Here is a 16,827-nt window from a genome sequence, read left to right as displayed (position 1 = left end):
TTACCCGAGAGAACACTTTTCTAGGCATTTGTAGTTCCTCCAGTGCCACTCTATGATCAACATCTGTCAGACGTTGACCAAAGAATTGCACTGGAGGACCTACAAATAGCTGGAGAAGTGTTCTCTCTAGGGATCTCTAGGACCTCAAACGTGATTTCTGCAGATGTTGTCCATAGAACTGAGCTGGAGGAGCTAGAGATCTGTAGAGAACATGTTAATCAAATCCATGAATAATCATATCTACATAAGTTAAAGCTGCAAATATGGAGGGCTGACTGTACATACAAACCATCTATTGCTGCTGTTGTTGTGTACCTTCAAGTTGTTTCCAACATATGGTAATTCTTAAAGAAGGTTTTCTTGGCAAATTTCTTCAGAGGGGATTTGCCATTGTCATCCTCTGAGGCTGAGAGAGTGTGATTTTCCCAGGGTCACCCAGTGAACTGGGATTCAAACCCTGGTCTCCAGAATCCTATTCCAATGCTCAAACTACTACTCTATGCTCTTACAAAACATATTAAATTTAGAAGAAAAGTAAAGGGAACCTATTACATGACTACCTTCATCAGATACTTTTCCTTTTCTGTTCTTATGAGCTGCCCCAAAATTTAAATTTTCCATACTCTGTGTTTTTCATATTTTTAAAAACTCTTTGTATTGTGGACAGAGGGTAGCTCTGGGCTCTGTCCATAAATCTGTTGAGTGATCTATAAGCAGTTTGCCAAGGCTTTCTGATTCCCAGCAGTTTAACAATGGAAACAAAAAGATGACTTTTTTTCCTCACCTAATTTAGGCTGCTGAAATGCTGAAAGCTTGGAATAACCAGGTGTGGACCTTTGTATAAAAGGATTGCGAGTGCACCATTCTGTTTTGGCACAGAAAAGAAATTCCCAAGCTCAGAATTTGCTCTTTCATTCTCGATGCATGCCTTCTGCACCCAGCTCTTCCTGGTGGATCTTGTGGTTCCACTGAAAAAAACTATCAATACCTGTGGTAAAATTTCATTAGAACTGATTGTCAATGCAAAGTATATTCCATTGAATTCCAGTATATCCACTTACTACAAGTAACAGATATACACAGATATAGTTTTTGGTAGGTTTTTCGGGCTATATGGCCATGTTCTAGAAGTGTTTATTCCTGACTCCTCCCTACCTAGAATCACATAGTATACACACATACATACATACATACATATCCAACTCTCTTCCATGCCAGCATTCTCTGAAGATGCCAGCCACAGATGCAGGCAAAATGTCAGGAATAAACTCTTCTAGAACATGTCCACATAGCCTGAAAAACCCACAAAGAAAACTGGATGCCTGCCATGAAAGCCTTCGACTTCACATCATACAGATAATCCAAATAAATGCGAGAAATGCATTATGGCAAAAGTGGGTTTATCTGCACTGCACAAGTATAGCACTTTGATGCCACTTTAACTGTCATGGCTCAATCCTTTGAAATCCTGGGATTTGTAATTTGCTGAACTACTTAGAATTCCCTGCTTAGGGGAATTTACCTGACCTATAGCAGATAGCTTAGAGCCACACTAAACTACAATTCCCAAAATTCAATAGTATGGGCCATGGCAGCTACAGTGGTATTAAAGTGACGTAATTATAGTGTGGTTTCATGCACTATTGAGAATTCTGTTCAAAGATCCTTAGCCCACCCTTACAAAACTATAGTTTTCAGAATTCCCTAGGAGGCATAAAGACTATTAAGCTTGTCTTAATCTGTGGTAAATGTGCCTGGTTCACAATTCTTCACACTTAGAATCACAGAATCATGGAGATGGAAGATACCCCAAGGGTCATCCAGTCCAATCCCCTGCCATGCAGGAATACAAAATCAGACAGACGACCATCCAGCCCCTGTTTAAAAACTTCCAAAGAAGTAGACTCCACCACAATCCAAGGCAGCAAATTCCACTGTTGAACAGCTCTTAACATTGGGAAGGTCTTGATGTTTAGGTGGAACTTGTTTTCCTATACAGTGGTACCCCGGGATACGAAATGATCGCGTTACGAAATTTCCGGGGTACGAAAAAGTTAGATTGGAAAAAACTGTTCCGGGTTACGATATTTTTTTCGGGTTACGAAATTTATTTCGGCGCGAAATTCAAACGCAAAGTGCGGCTAGCGGCTTTCCAGCGCTAACGAAAAGCCTTTTCGGGTTGCGAAATTATCGGGTTACGAACGGAACGGCGGAACGAATTAATTTCGTAACCCGAGGTAGCACTGTAGTCTGATGCCACTGCTTGACTATACCTAGCTAAGTCTACACATAGCACAGGAATGGACAAAGTGCAGGTCATGGGCTGTACATAACCCCTCAGACCTTTCTGTGCCCCCAAATGCTTCTCCAGATTTGTTTTTTAATTGACACTATAGTCTACCAGAGAATTCAGAGGCAAGCCACTAAATGCACTGTAGTCAAATGGGAGAGCCATTGTTATACCCAATGCCATATCCAATTTAGTTATTTGTTACTATTTGCCTTCAAGTAGGCTCAGACTTATGACAACATAGTTATAGTATCTTCATGGCAAGATTGGTTTAGATACTAGAAGAGGTTTGCCATTGCCTTCCTCTGAGATACTGTGACTTGACCAAGTTCACCTACAGCTGAACAGAGATTCGGACCCTGGTCTCCTAGAGCCCTAGTCACACATTCAAAACATACTGGTGTCCTTTAATTCAATTAAAAATAGCCAATGTCATAGTCAATATCATATTAATTAAAACAAATCTAAGTATATTTTAAGGTTCATTTATATATAACAATAAATCTAATAATGATCAATCAAGTATGACCAAGTATGGATTTTATTTGTCAATACTGATTGGAGAATTTTTAATAAATCCAATAATATTTAATAAAGAATTCATTTCTAATTAATTTTAGCTAATTTCAATCTATTTTTATATATGTAGCTAATTTAAAAAACAAATTTAAGCAATTTCACTCTATTTTTAAAAATTTTAACAACCCCTTCAAACAAAAACCAAAGAAAAATACAATCCTTAAGCACTCAGACAATGTGAAAAATGGCTCCCAGTCCCAATGCACTTGTCCAGTTCTGATATAGCAGATCATCAGTGAGAATTGTAGTGTCTCGGTTTCCTCAAAGTGTTATTTGTTTGATTTATCGCAGAAGTGGCCAGTTTTTGATGTGGGTACTGGCCATTTCTGAACAGAGTCTAGGCTTCCCAGATTAATAACTAGAGAGGTACCTGTACCTGTAATAGTTGCACAGAAGAGGCAATTTAAGCAGGTGCTGCTTGTTACCTGGTTGAGTGACAAGCATCACATGCTAAAATTATCTAATCTGATCATTAAAGATACAGGAGCCCTTTCCAGTTTTCAACTGGGCAACCATAACAGTGTCTGAAGAATTACAGGGCCTTTGCTGTTTATGGCCTTCAAGTCAACTTCAATTTCTGGTGACTGTGAATGAGAGACCTCCAAGTCACCCTATCGTCAACAGCTCAGGTCTTGCAGACTCAAGGCCATGGCTTCATTGATTGGGTATATCCCTCTGTAGTGTGGTCCTCCTCTTTTCAAATTCCCTCTCACCTTACTAGGCATTATTATATTTTCTAGTGAGTCTTGCCTTCTTATGATGCTATTTTTTTATGATTTTTCTATCAGGTATCATGTTATGTTAAATATTGTTTTGATGTGGACCTGTGCTGAAGGGTTGCGGAAAGGATTTTCTATGAACCTTGTTTGGCTTGTAACGTTCTTATGTTTTCCTACTGATTGCCACTGTATTGATATTGCTTATTGTTATTGTCTGTTTTATATGGCTGGGGGGGCTGGGAAGGGATTCGTTTGTTTTTTATTGTATTTTTATTGTACTTCCACTGTTGTTAGCCACCTGGATTCCTCAATGGGCAGGATACAAATATATTATTATTATTATTATTATTATTATTATTATTATTATTATTATTAGGCCAAAGTACACCAGCTTCAGTGTAGTTGTATTGGCTTCTAAGGAAAGTAAGTCCCATTGTTTGTCTTTTTAGTAGTCCACAGAACTCTTCTCCAACACATTTCAAATGAGATGATTTTCTTCCTATCAGCTTTCTTCACTCACCAGTTTTCATATCCATACATAGTAATAGGAAATATGATTGCATGAACCATCCAACTTTAGTATTCAGTGATATATATTCACACTTCAGGATCTTGTCTATTTCCTTCATAAATGCCCTTCCAAGTCCTAGTCCTCTTCTGATTTCATGACTGCAGTTTCCACTCTTGATTAATGACTGAGCCAAGGTACAGAATTCTTGAACTATTTCAATGTCTTCATCATCTACTTTAAAGTGATCTAAATAATCTGTGGTCAGCTACTGAAAAAAAAATGGCCGTAGCACACTGACACTGTCTGCTACTCCAGACAGTCTCAGTGGTAGTACCAGGCTGTCTTGTACAGACACAGACTAGGCTCCCCAGATCTCAGGGCCTGGACCCTCTTCTCCATCCTTAGGACAAGGGGAGGAATCTCACAGAAAGAGTGCTGCCTTGAAAAGTGTGCCCTCATTTGTATTACTTGGAACAGCCAGCCCTCTGTATCGATGGATTCTTTATCCACCAATTCAATTATCCACAGCTTTTGGCTATTAGATTATGACTCTAGAGACCAAGGTTGGACTCCCCACTCAGCAATAAAAAGAAAAAAAAACCACTGGGTGACCTTGGCCAAGTCAGATGCTCTCAGCTTCAGGGGAAGGCAATGGCCAACTTCCTCTGAACAAATCTTGCAAAAACAAACAAACAAAAGCATGATAGGGTTGCCATAAGTCAGAAATGACTTGAAGACACTCAACAACAACATAGACATTTCAAAACGCAAATCGTGATTTTGCCATTTTAAATAAGAGACATCATTTTACTATGCTACAGTATTTAGTGGGAATTGAGCATCCAAGGATGTTGGCATCTATGAAAGGGGGGGGGGGGTCCTGGAACCAAACTGCAGTGGATAACAAGGATTCAATGTATTTTTAATTTATTTATTTCAATGGTCTACTCTGTGCAGCTGTTTTTTATGCTTATTGTGTCATGCTTAATGGCTTCACGAGGGGGCTGACCCTTGTAGCATCACCACAGCCTGGCTCCTTGTACATTGCCAGAAGTTATCCATAGGTCTCATGTTTTGGTGCTGAGATCTGAGGACCTGGGCACTTCTAGGCCAGACCCATGTTGCCTGGATTGCTTGATGGTTTCCAGTTGTCAATTAAAGTAAAAGCAATGATAGGCAAGTTAATTTTAAATTTTAAATTTCTCACACTGCCCTGAAGCACTTAACAAGAGTAACCCTGTGGCACTGAGGGATATTAAAATGGGGGTCATTCTCTTACATTCAGTTGTTGTTGCAAGGTAAACCTACAGCTAGAAGAGAGAAGATGGGTGGCTGGGGAGGGTACTGATGTATGAAGACCTCCCTCCAACCTGGTGTTATTCATGTCTCCAAAGCAGTGCTGCAGTGCATGCTCTCATTTCAGCATAATAGTGGAAAAACCCTTCCTGAGGTGGGGTAATATGTACCCCCAGCAGCCTATTTAATAATTTAGAGCTGAACATGGACTACACTGGATAGAATGATTGGCTAACACTGACCTGCCATATTCTACCCCATTCTTTCACCAGGAAGTATAGGATAAATGTGTTTCATCCCATTTATCCCCATAATAATCCAGCAACACAGGGTTAACCTGAGAGACTGTGACTGACTAAAGTTACAACTAAGGACTGAAATGGCTCCTTTCCCAACCAATATATACTGCAGGGCAACCAATATACATACATGCCATTCACATCTGAAGACCTGCACATGTACTCTGTGTTCTGGAACACCAATATCAACACAACAACATCAATAACGTCAATGTGAATCACCCTTTAGCAACAACAACAACATGAATCATCCTTTAAGGAAATATCAATGCAGCATTTCCCATTCACAAGAGGAACCCTGCTGGGTCAGACCAAATCAAAGGCCTATCTAACCCAGCATCCTATTTCTTCACAATGGAGAACCATATATCTCTGGGAAGCCCATAAACAGGACTTTAGCACAACAGCACAGTCCCATTCAGGTTCCCAGCAACCAGCTATAAGATATATAGCCTTTGATGCTAGATGTAATATATATCCATTGCTATTAGTAAGCACTGATAGCCTTCTCCTCCATGAATTTGTCTGATCTCCCTTTAAACCTGTCCATGTTGAAAGCCATCAATACAATTGGTGCTTGCAAACTGCACAGTTCCACTCTGCAGCAAAGTTCAGCATTTGGTTCCCAGAGTGACCAATGAGATGCCCCCCAGGAAGCTCACAAGCAAGCGATAAAGGCAATGGCAGATGATATCTCTGATTCCAGCAGGGCAGCGAATCGATTCTGGGTTTAAATCTGAACTATCCAATGAACTATCCAATGTGCTGGATCTATCTTGGGCTGTCCAGGGTGCCAAGGGTGCCCTACCTCTACGATGTTCAACACCTTGGACTGATAAAAAGATGGAATGGATTCACTGCCCCACTGCCACTGGCTGCTGTCACTGCTGTCACTACACTGAGGCACATCCCACCAGTTTTCAAGAGGCACAATGCCTCTACATCCAGGGGTTCAGCACAGCCATTGTGACTCAATGATTACAATTCCCAGAATCCCCTCGTCACCATGAATATGGTACTTGTGAACTGGGAGCAATCTGGGAATTTTTTATTTAAAAAAAAAAGAATTATTTTTCTTGTTCTGTGGATCTTCCACAAATTGCCTTTAAAGATGTCGATAAAGTCATCTAAGATAGTAGCCACTGACCCATATTGTAGCAACAAAGTCTAAAAATGAATTACAAATTTTTCTGAGTTCTTTCTTTCTCTGCTCACAGTTTCCTGAAAATCATTTTTATTGGATGACCTCAAGGCCTAGCTTTACAAGAAATCGTTCTGTCTCTGTTCTCTTTCTCTACACCATGAATTATTCGGTAAATTCTATCCTTGTGAAGTAGCATCACCGACACTCTGAAAATGTAAATAATTATTGTTGGGGGCAGAAGAACAGTCCCAGCAAAATAAATACCATTGGCCCAAGACATTTTGCTACCTGAAATAAAGCATCAAATGATTCCCCCTCCCCACAGTCAAGCTCCACAGTGCTCAAGACCAGTCCCCCAAGCAGTGCCCCCCCCCCCCCCCCCGATTTGTAGTAAAAACATAAGAAGAATGAATATATCAACAATGTAATGTGCTTCCCTTTCACCCAAAATACATAGCTTGAACCGGCTGCCTCACTCCATCTCAGATTAGGGCTGCCTCTGATGATGGAGTTCAGAGAAAGTATACTGATAAGAGGATAAGAGATGGCCATCACTTGAAACCCTGTGTTTCTTTCCCCACTCTGATCAAGAAGTTCAAGATATATGTATAATATAAATCAATAACACAACTACTATTGTAGCTCACAGTTCCCCAGGGCTGGCATTCACACCCGAATTCTTTTCTTGTGCCCTCCTTATCACTCTTATCAAGGTACTCCCTGATTTCTCTCTCCAAGTAAGTCTCAAGAGGCACTTCCCCTTCCTCATTTCAACACAGGAAGCTCCAGCGTTCCAGGTCAGACTGCCTGTCCATCTAGCCCAGCTTTATCTCTTCTGGCAGAGTGGCAGCAGCTACCTAAAGAATGGAGAGGAATCTCTGGCAGCCTGTGGGTCTGAGCATGAGGGGGGCTCACCTTGCCACCACTCAGACTATGGGCTGTCAGTGGGCCTTTCCCTGCTAAGTCAGGAGTGGGCAACTGTGGGAGCCTAGGGGGACACATTAACCTATGAGACCTTGGGGACAGGGCAGCACCCCTCACAACCACACACAACTGCACCACAAAAATAAAATACAATAATTGCCCCCAAATGTGCCCCAGCACACTCTAAGGGATGTGGAGGGCATTCTGCCATATTTTTACCACCCACCCCCCTTCCTTGGGACATTTTTAGCCCAAGAAAGGCCTTGTTCAAAACAGGAAATGACCAGAAGTCATATCTGGTTTACTTCTAGTTTTAAGAAATGCCTTTCCAGGGCCTAAAATAGTTCAAGGGCCCCCCAAAACATGGCAAAAATGCCCCTCATGCCCCCAGGAGGACATATGAGAACAATTTTTGACTCCTGAGAAACACTGGGGGCCACAAACATGACTGCAGAGACACATGAGGCCCTCAAGCCATACTTTCTCCATCCCTGTACTAAGTGATCCTCCTTCCAATTGGCAATGCTGAGGATTGAACCTGGGACCGCAAAGAATGTATATGGGGCAATATGGGACAAGACAGGCATGTTGAAATAGGAGGGGCAAAAGGACATGAGGAGAAGTCAGGAGGAGGGAGGCAGGGTAGTCACACTCAAAAGTAGAATAATCTGAATGAATTGGGAAAGAGACAACAACTGGCCGGGGCAATGAAAGAGTGGGCTGTGGGAAGATTTGCTAGGCACTGGTAAAACTGGCCTCTTATGTTCCCTAGTGTCATAAGGAGTTGAAGGCCTATCTAACAGAGCATCCATTCATTTGCCAATGGAGGCAGAGAGGCCATCACCCCCATCAGGACAAGACAGACCAGAATGGGCCACTAAAGGGAAAGTGAGGAGAGTGGGAGGTATAGGTGGGAAGCAGCATTTGTCTATAGCTGATGAAGCAGGTGCATCATGACATGATAAATATCTTACTCTTTAGTGTGTCACAGAAACCGCTGATTTTTGATACAGTCTATACTACAGAATGCAGCTCAGATAAGCAAACTGAGCCCTAATCAGTGTGGAAATGCAAGTTGCTTCTCACCCTCCTAGATGACCAGTCCCTTTGACTCCAGGGATTGGAGTGAGGTGTACATTTCCTTACTGAGCCCAAACAGTCCAAGATATAACTGTGTTAGTCTGTAAAATCAGTGTGGAAAGAAATCTTGTAGCACCAGTCTCAAAGGTCCTATGAGATCTCTTTCCATACCGAGGCCAAATATGACAACCAACCAAGAGCTCACTGTGACAAAAACACATCCACTGCCTTTTTTTCCTTTTTTTGGAAAGAGCTCTTGTAGGACCTTTGAGACTGGTGCTACAAGAGCTTTGCCCATACTGATTTTACAGAGTAGCACATATCTTGGACTCTTGGGGCTCAGTAAGGAAATGTACACCTCACTCCAATCCCTGGAGTCAAAGGAACTGGTCATCTAGGAGGGTGAGAAGCAACTTGCATTTCCACACTGAGTAGGGCTCGGTTTGCTTATCTGAGCTGCATTCTGTATCAAAAAATCAGCATTTTCATCTAGGAGGGTGAAAACGATACCAAGCAGTCGCACACCTGAAATGAAAGGACGATGCACAATGGGGAGGGGAGAACGACACAGAACCACAGACCTGATGAAAGGTTTGGAAAAACGAGTATGTTAGAATGGGGTAAGGTGCTGAGAGGCAGCTAGGCCTCAAGTGTGTGTAGGGGGGGTGCGGGGAGAAGCTGCTTGGTGGCGAAGAGCAAAGAGGCTGGAGGATAGGGAAGGAAGGAAGGAAGGAAGGCAAAATATGGGAGGTTCAAGCGGAAGGAGCTGCAGGTATCCCCCAGTGTGGCTACAGAGTTCAAGGGATAATGGTAGGAGAGGAGCATGATCCAGAAGCAGAAGCAAGAGCTAAACCCTCCAATTTGGGCTGAGGGCTGGGGTGGGGGTGTGGAAGGTTTGGCCAGAGCCAGAAGAGGCAAACAGCGAAGGTGGCCGGCAAAGGCACCGATTCCTCCCTCCTTGGTCCTATAGCGCATGATCCCCTCCATCCCTGGTCCATCCATTCCTTCATCCCTGGTCCCCTTTTCCTCCCACCCGCGCCGCATCCCCATGGCAACCGCTCACCATCTCCTCCCTTCGCCTTGCCTCCTTCGCCACGGCTGTCGCGCTTCTCTCTCTCTCTCTCTCTCTTCCCCCCCTTCTCCGTCTCTTTCACCGCAAAGGGGAAAGAGAGAAGGGGAGGGGGGCGATGAATCAGATTTGGCCGCCCCCCTCCCGCCAAGTGGAAGGGGCTCGGCATGCAAGAGATCCAGGGATGGAGGGATGGAGGAAGGAGGGCTGGAAGAGGAGGAGGAGGGGAGAAGAGATGGGGACGGAAGCACAGCGCATCCTCCGGGGGAGGGAAGATGGGGAGGGGGCAAGGGGGGTGGGCTTCTCTTTCCTTGGCCTGCCTCCCTTCCCACAAGCCTTCCCCTCCTCCTCCCTTGCTCTCCTCCAATTCTCCTTCCGCCTTCCCCCCTTCCTTTCCTGCCTTTCCTCTTCCTTCCCCCCCCCCCCCCGCAGGCTTTTCACCATTTCTATATTCTCCACCTCTGTCATCTCTCTGCTGCATCCACACTGGAGAAATAACCCGGTTTGGCACCGCTTTAACTCTTTTCTGGCTCACGGCTATGGGAATTCTGGGGATTGGAGTTTGTTGTGGGGCCCAGCGGTGCCAAACCGGGTTATTTCTCTAGTGTGGATGCAGCTGATCCTGCAGAAACCGACCTGCATGTGCTCATCAAGTTTCCCTGCATGCAGATTTTTTTTTAATTGCCCATTTAATTTAGGCGGGCAAGCTGTGAGCTGGAGCCCAAACTCAGCCAATGCATCCCCCAAAAGACCCAGACTTGAGCATGATCTGACTTCAAGCCGGCAACATAAGTCCTCTCTCTCTCTCTCTCTCTCTCTCACACACACACACACACACACACACACGATCCCATACCCTGCCATCTCCCCCAACTCCCAATCCATGATGCACAACATTCCTGTTTGCACATCCTCTGCCTTCTTTCCCCTCAATATTCCCCATCTGTCCCTATGTACAAGGAGGCACCAGGCCATCCATCTGCCTTGCCATCCAACCCTTTTTGTGTGTGTTGTGTGCCTTTGAGTCATTTCAGATTTATGGTGGCCGTCTCATGGGGCAAGATTTATTCAGAGGCGCTTTGCCATTGCCTTCCCCTGAGGCTGAGAGCATGGGACTTGCCCAAGGCCACCTAGTCAGTTTTCATGGCCAAGCCAGAATTCAAACCCTGGTCTCCCACCAACCCTCAAATCACTAGGCCAGTGGTTCCCAACCCACCTCAAATATGAAGTTGAAGCCTTTCATGCCGGCATCCATAGTTTTTTGTGGGTTTTTTGGAATATGTGGCCATGTTCTAGAAGAGTTTATTCCTGACATTTCGCCAGCATCTGTGGCTGGCATCTTCAGAGAAACTTCTCTGAAGATGCCAGCCACAGATGCTGGCGAAATGTCAGGAATAAACTCTTCTAGAACATGGCCACATTGCCTGAAAAACCCACAAAAAACTCCCTCAAATAGTCCAAACCTCAAACCACTAGGACAGTGGTTCCCAAACTTTGATCCTCCGGGTGCTTTGGACTTCATTTCCCAGAAGCTTTAGCCAGCTTATCCAACAGGGGACCTGAATTCCAAAATATCTGGAGGACCAAAGTTTGGGAACCACCGCACTAGACCATCCTGGCTCTTTCAAGCCTTTCATTTATGTTAAATACCCTTGCCCAGCCTGAGGAAGAGAAAGGTATGCTTCTAGGTTTCTCATATTACAACTCCCATCATCCCCATGAAGGATGTTCAACTTCCATTGATGGGATCTGTAGTCTGGTGCATCTGAGGAGGCTTCAGGATAGAGAAGGCTGACCTACCCAATTCTCTCCCCCCCATCACTACCATACACACAGGTGTCTCTTCTATTGGTTTGTGTTACTGCACCCCAACTCTGTCATTCCTCCTTATTAAAACTCTGGTCTGCCTCTCCATACCCTTACCTTGCCCTTCCTTCTTATTAGCTGGCTGATCTGCCCACCCTTCAACCCATTTTAACGCTCTGCACAGAAGAAGCTCCCGCTCTTCTCTCTAGTCATCTCCCTCTTCCTTTCCCTATTGTTCCCACTCCCAGCTTGTCACACCACCGTTCCATTCATTCCCTGGTCACCTGCCAGAGAAGAGCAGCTGTTTTAGTCTGTTTTAGCAAAAATAACAAAGAGTCCTGGCTATGGCAGCTGAGAATCTGACACATTTATTGTGGCACCAGCTTGGGAAAGCAAGAGCCTACTTCGTGGGATGCACAAAGGGTGCTGAATGTTTGTTGCTGGCCACCCTCTTCTGACTCTATATAGCAAATAATAATTTAAACCCATCACACACAATCTCACCCTTATCGCACATTAATTCATCCAGAATAATTACCACCCCGTGTGCAAAATATTACACTCAGTCATGCCCCACAAGTTAACAAGCACCATAAATTATGTTGACAAAAAGGGGGGGTGAAATTCACATTTGGAGACAGAAAGAGTACCGTGAATGTCAAGGAGTCATACCACATTCACACACACACAAAATATTAAATCTTTTCTTGGTGAAGGTTTTAAAAAAAAAACCTTGCAGAGCATGCATCGTTCCCAAGAGTTTAAAATCCAGCTTTTCCATGAATTATTTCCTACTACAAAATATTTATATAGATGCTATGTCATTCAGAACTCATTGAAGCAGTCCCATTTTCCAGTTGAAGGTCCTCCCTCATTTAAGGGCAAAATCAATGCTCCATACCAGTTTTAGCTGCCAAAGAATCTTGAGAATTATAGTTTGGTGAAGAGGCTCAGAATTCATCCTCAGCATTCATCCTTTCATAAAACAAGGCCCCAAATTCCTTGGGGAGACAGAATGATTGCCAAACCAGTCTGTGAAAAATAAATAAATGCACAAGTCAGTCCTGCAACAAAATGTTGCAGTACAGAGGGCTCTCTTTCAGGCTACCAAAGCTATACACATTATTTTAGGATATTCATTCCATTCCTCCCCTACCTAGTTTTCTCAGGTATTACCCCAACAGACAGTGAGCATCCCATGTCCACTGAGCATGCTCAGTTTCCATCATGGTGGGCTGTGGGTATAAAATCCCCCCCCCCAAAAAAAAAACCCTCTTTTTTACTTCTGCAAACATTAGGGAGGTTCTTCTAAGTGTGTGCACACAACACTTGTGCATTAATAGTGCAGTTTTAGCTGTATAAGAATCTACACTTGGAGAATAAGGGAGACCAGCAGAGAAACAGATTTCCAATAAGTAGGTAGGTAGACAGATAAACTGTCTATCTGTCTGGGTTAGGAGCAGGAATAAAATAGCTCCCCTATGAACACAAACGATGTCCAAAACTGGGTAATGTTTAAAATACAGTACAGATGAAATCCAGTGGCTAAAAACAGAGAACTTCTAGGTGTGACACCTTGCACTTCAACCTGAATTCCAGAAGTGTACAAATTCACGGGTTATGTTCTATATTTCTGAGTACATTAAGAGACACCTTGGCAGGCCTGTTGCTGAGCCACTCTAATAACATTTGAAGAAAGAAATAGAAATTAAAAACCATTAAAAAATAATCACCTGCAGCATTTTGCTTCCTTCATGTTACATGAAAGCAGAGTAGCCAAGTTTGAAGGGATCCTGGTCAAAGCATTCCCTGGCAGTCCACCTCCTTTTTCAGTGGTCCGTTGTTTGTTTAACCTGTCACATTCAAAACCATGCTGGACAGCTGTGTCTGCAGTAGGGGTGAACAAGGTGCAGTCATTCATAGCTTGGAAATGTGACATTTTTGTACTAAAGCTCTCAGAAATTTCCTTGGCACTGCAATTCAAAAATACAGCTTTTCCAAAACTCTGCTCCCATCCTAGTATATAAGAACCAAATCTTTTGACTAATGTATCCACACAAACCCAGACTGAGATAGAGGCAATGCAGAAATATATAAAATGAGCTACAATAGCAGCTGTTGCTCTAAAGCAGACAGAAGAGCAGTTGCATAACGTTATGACACATACAAGGCCTGTCTAGCACACAGAGTGATTTATAGAAATATAGGAGATCCGGGTTCAAATCCCGCCCATGTCTTAGAGCATGCACAAAGGTCTGACCACAGTCATTATGCTTCTTTACACCTAACTGGAATGATATGTGGAATTCATTCCATATCTCAACACTCATTCCACAGTTTGAATCAAAGAATTCTGTTCCCTGCTCCATCACAACATTTCAGAGATTAACTATTCCTATAAGCTGGCAACATGTCTAATGAAAAGCTTCAATGGTTGATTGAAAAACATGCAACATTCTCTGGAAATGTGTGACATTGGTGGGTGGGAAAGAGCATGTCTCCTGTCAACCTTGTGCAGTTGTGTAATGGAGTCAGGGCTCACAGGGTTGCAGCCCAGAGACTTTATCATTAGCAGGAGCTACCACATCCTCTGTCACTCGCTCAGAACTCTACTGTTTTATAGTTAAATGGCAAACCCCTCAGTAGCTGGAGGGGAAATAGATTTACCCGGGGGGCGGGGGAGAAATGTTATGAGCTATGCTTGTTGTAGTCCAAAGTATTTATGGATGGTTTGGTCCTGAGTAAAACCCATCACCTTTATAAAAAAAACGTGGTCCTGTTCTGATTAAAAGTGCTATAAATGTTTATATATACATACTGAAGATAGTGAGATGTATGTATGTATGTATGCATTTTTGGACTCTGCCAGGGATGTTGCTATAGACATTGTCATTATTAGCACTAGCATTTCAAAACTTGCCATTACATCACTAGATTTAGTACGTAGAGAGATATTGTAGTACTGTACCTGTGAGACTAACTGAAAGAAGTTGGCAACATGAGTTTAGTAGACTTCAGTTTACTTCCTCAGACGTCTACAAAAGCTCAAGCTGCCAACTTCTTCCTTTCAGTTAGTCTCAAAGGTGCTACAAGATCTCTCTACATATTGATTCTACAGACTAACATGGCTATACCTTTGAAATCTATCACTAGATTTTGTCACTCTTTAGTACATAGGACTGTGGATATTAGCCCTGCTGGGCCTACTAATTAACAGTGAACAGTTATCTCAGGCTAGAATCTTGGTGGTGGCATACACCAATGTATTTTTTGGAATGTTCTACAAGGATCCTATCCAGATTACAATTGTATAAGTGGAACTCTACTGGCACAAATGTTGTGCAAGTGATTGTGTTTTTAAGGGACTACAGAACTCCATCAACTGTAGTAAACTTTGACTGAAAATATATTAAGTGAGCTGAATTTTGGGAGCATGCAACAACATGATGCAAGTTGTATGACTGCTTACTCAGTGGGTCAATCCAGTACACAAGTGGCATAGTGCATTCACGGCATAGCTATGGTGGTCTCCACTTTATGCTATGAAGTCCCTCTATAAGATCATGGCCTGAGGCAGCAGTTTTTTGGGTGCCATAAACAGGCAGAACATTATTATTTGCTGTCATACTGGATTCATCTCATGGTGAATCTACGAATGAGAAACATCCAAGAGCCTGGTCATCAACAACCCTGCTCAGATTTTGCAAACTCAAGACTGTGGCTTCCTTTATTGAGTATTATAATCTTTTCTGATCAGTGATATCATCTTATGATGTGCCCAAATTATAATCAAATTATTATCTCAGTTTAGTAATTTTAGTAGGCATTCAGGCTTGATTTGCTCTCAGGCCCATTTATTTAGTCTTTTTAGCCAGACAAGTATCTGTAGAAGTCTTCTCTAACAACACATTTCAAATGAGTTGATTCTCTTCCAGTTAGCTTTCTTCACTGTCCAGCTTTCACACTCATACAGAGAAACTGGAAATATGGCACAGATTATTCTGACTCCGGTGTTCAATTATGCAATGTTATACTTGAGGGGATATCTAGTTCTTTTGACATCTTTCTCTTCTTTTGATTTCTTGACTTTTAGTCTCTATTTTGATTAATGTCTGAGTGAAGATATAGAAAAGCTTTAAATATCTTGACATCCTTGTCATCTGCTTTTAAGTTATGTAAATCTTCTGTGGTCATTATTTTTATTTTTATACTATACTGTTGCGACCTTGCTTTTGCACTTTTTTCCTTAATTTTCATCAGTAGTCATTTTTGCAAGCCTCTGCTATTTTCTACTAGTGATATGGTGTCATCTGCTTATCTTAAATTACTGATGTTCCTTCCTCCAATTTTCACACCTTCTTCCTCCAAGCGTAATCTTGTTTTCTGTATGAAATGTTCTGCGTATAAATTAAGCAGATATGGTTATAAAATGCACCCTCGTCTGACACCCTTGCCAACTGGAAACCATCCCTTTTCTCTGTATTCAATCCTGATAGTTGCTTCTTATTCACAGTATAGGTTACACATCACAACAATCAAATATTATGTTACTGTCATTTATTTTGGAGCAATCTAAAGAATCTAATATTTTGCTATAATCTATGAAGCACACAGATTTTCTTCTGAAATTTGTTGGTGCACTCCATTAGCTAACCTATATTTGTTACATGATCTCTAGTGCCTCTTCTCTTTCAGAACTGAGCTTGGATGTCTGGCATTTCTTGCTCAATATATGGTAAAAGTCTTTGTTGTAAATCCTTGACCATCACTTTGCTTGAATGGGGAATTCGTGCAGTTGTCTGATGGTTACTACAATCTCTGGCATCCCCTTTTCTTGGAGACAGGAATGTATATTGAGCATTTCCAGTCCATGAACCATTGTTTTATTTTCTATATTTGCTGGCAGATTTTTCTAGAATATGAATGGATTCTTTCTCTATAGCTTGAAAATGCTCTAGTGGTATGGCATCTGTTCTGATGATTTATTTCTTCCAAGTGCCTTGAGAGTAACTTCCACTTCCATTCCAAAATGAAGGAAACTGTTAATTTGTTATTATTATATTTGTATAGCCAGGTATAGGAAAAGGTACTTGTTGAATTTCTGCCTTAG

The 16,827-nt window shown here is 42.4% G+C and overlaps 2 protein-coding genes across 4 annotated transcripts in view; both read right to left on the bottom strand.

Annotated features, from left to right (window-relative positions):
• LOC121933510 (RNA binding protein fox-1 homolog 1-like) overlaps positions 1–16,827 on the bottom strand; it is a 576,905-nt gene that overhangs the window by 190,848 nt on the left and 369,230 nt on the right. The window lies entirely within an intron of this gene.
• The window catches only part of LRRC4B (leucine rich repeat containing 4B), a 140,094-nt gene that overhangs the window by 50,655 nt on the left and 72,612 nt on the right, over positions 1–16,827 (bottom strand). Inside the window, exon 1 of one of the 3 annotated variants that reach the window (XM_042473351.1) lies at positions 13,451–13,488. The exons of 1 other annotated variant lie outside the window; for it this stretch is intronic. The gene's annotated coding sequence lies outside the window, so the exon portion shown is untranslated. Of the gene's footprint in view, positions 1–9,905; positions 10,161–13,450; positions 13,489–16,827 lie in introns of those variants that run through there. One more of the 3 variants, XM_042473349.1, reaches the window with a different exon arrangement.

Source organism: Sceloporus undulatus, chromosome 6 (genome assembly GCF_019175285.1).
Source record: "Sceloporus undulatus isolate JIND9_A2432 ecotype Alabama chromosome 6, SceUnd_v1.1, whole genome shotgun sequence".
NCBI lineage: Eukaryota > Metazoa > Chordata > Lepidosauria > Squamata > Phrynosomatidae > Sceloporus > Sceloporus undulatus.
The sequence above is the reverse complement of the archived record's forward strand: the minus strand, read 5'-3'. Positions and strand labels throughout refer to the sequence as shown.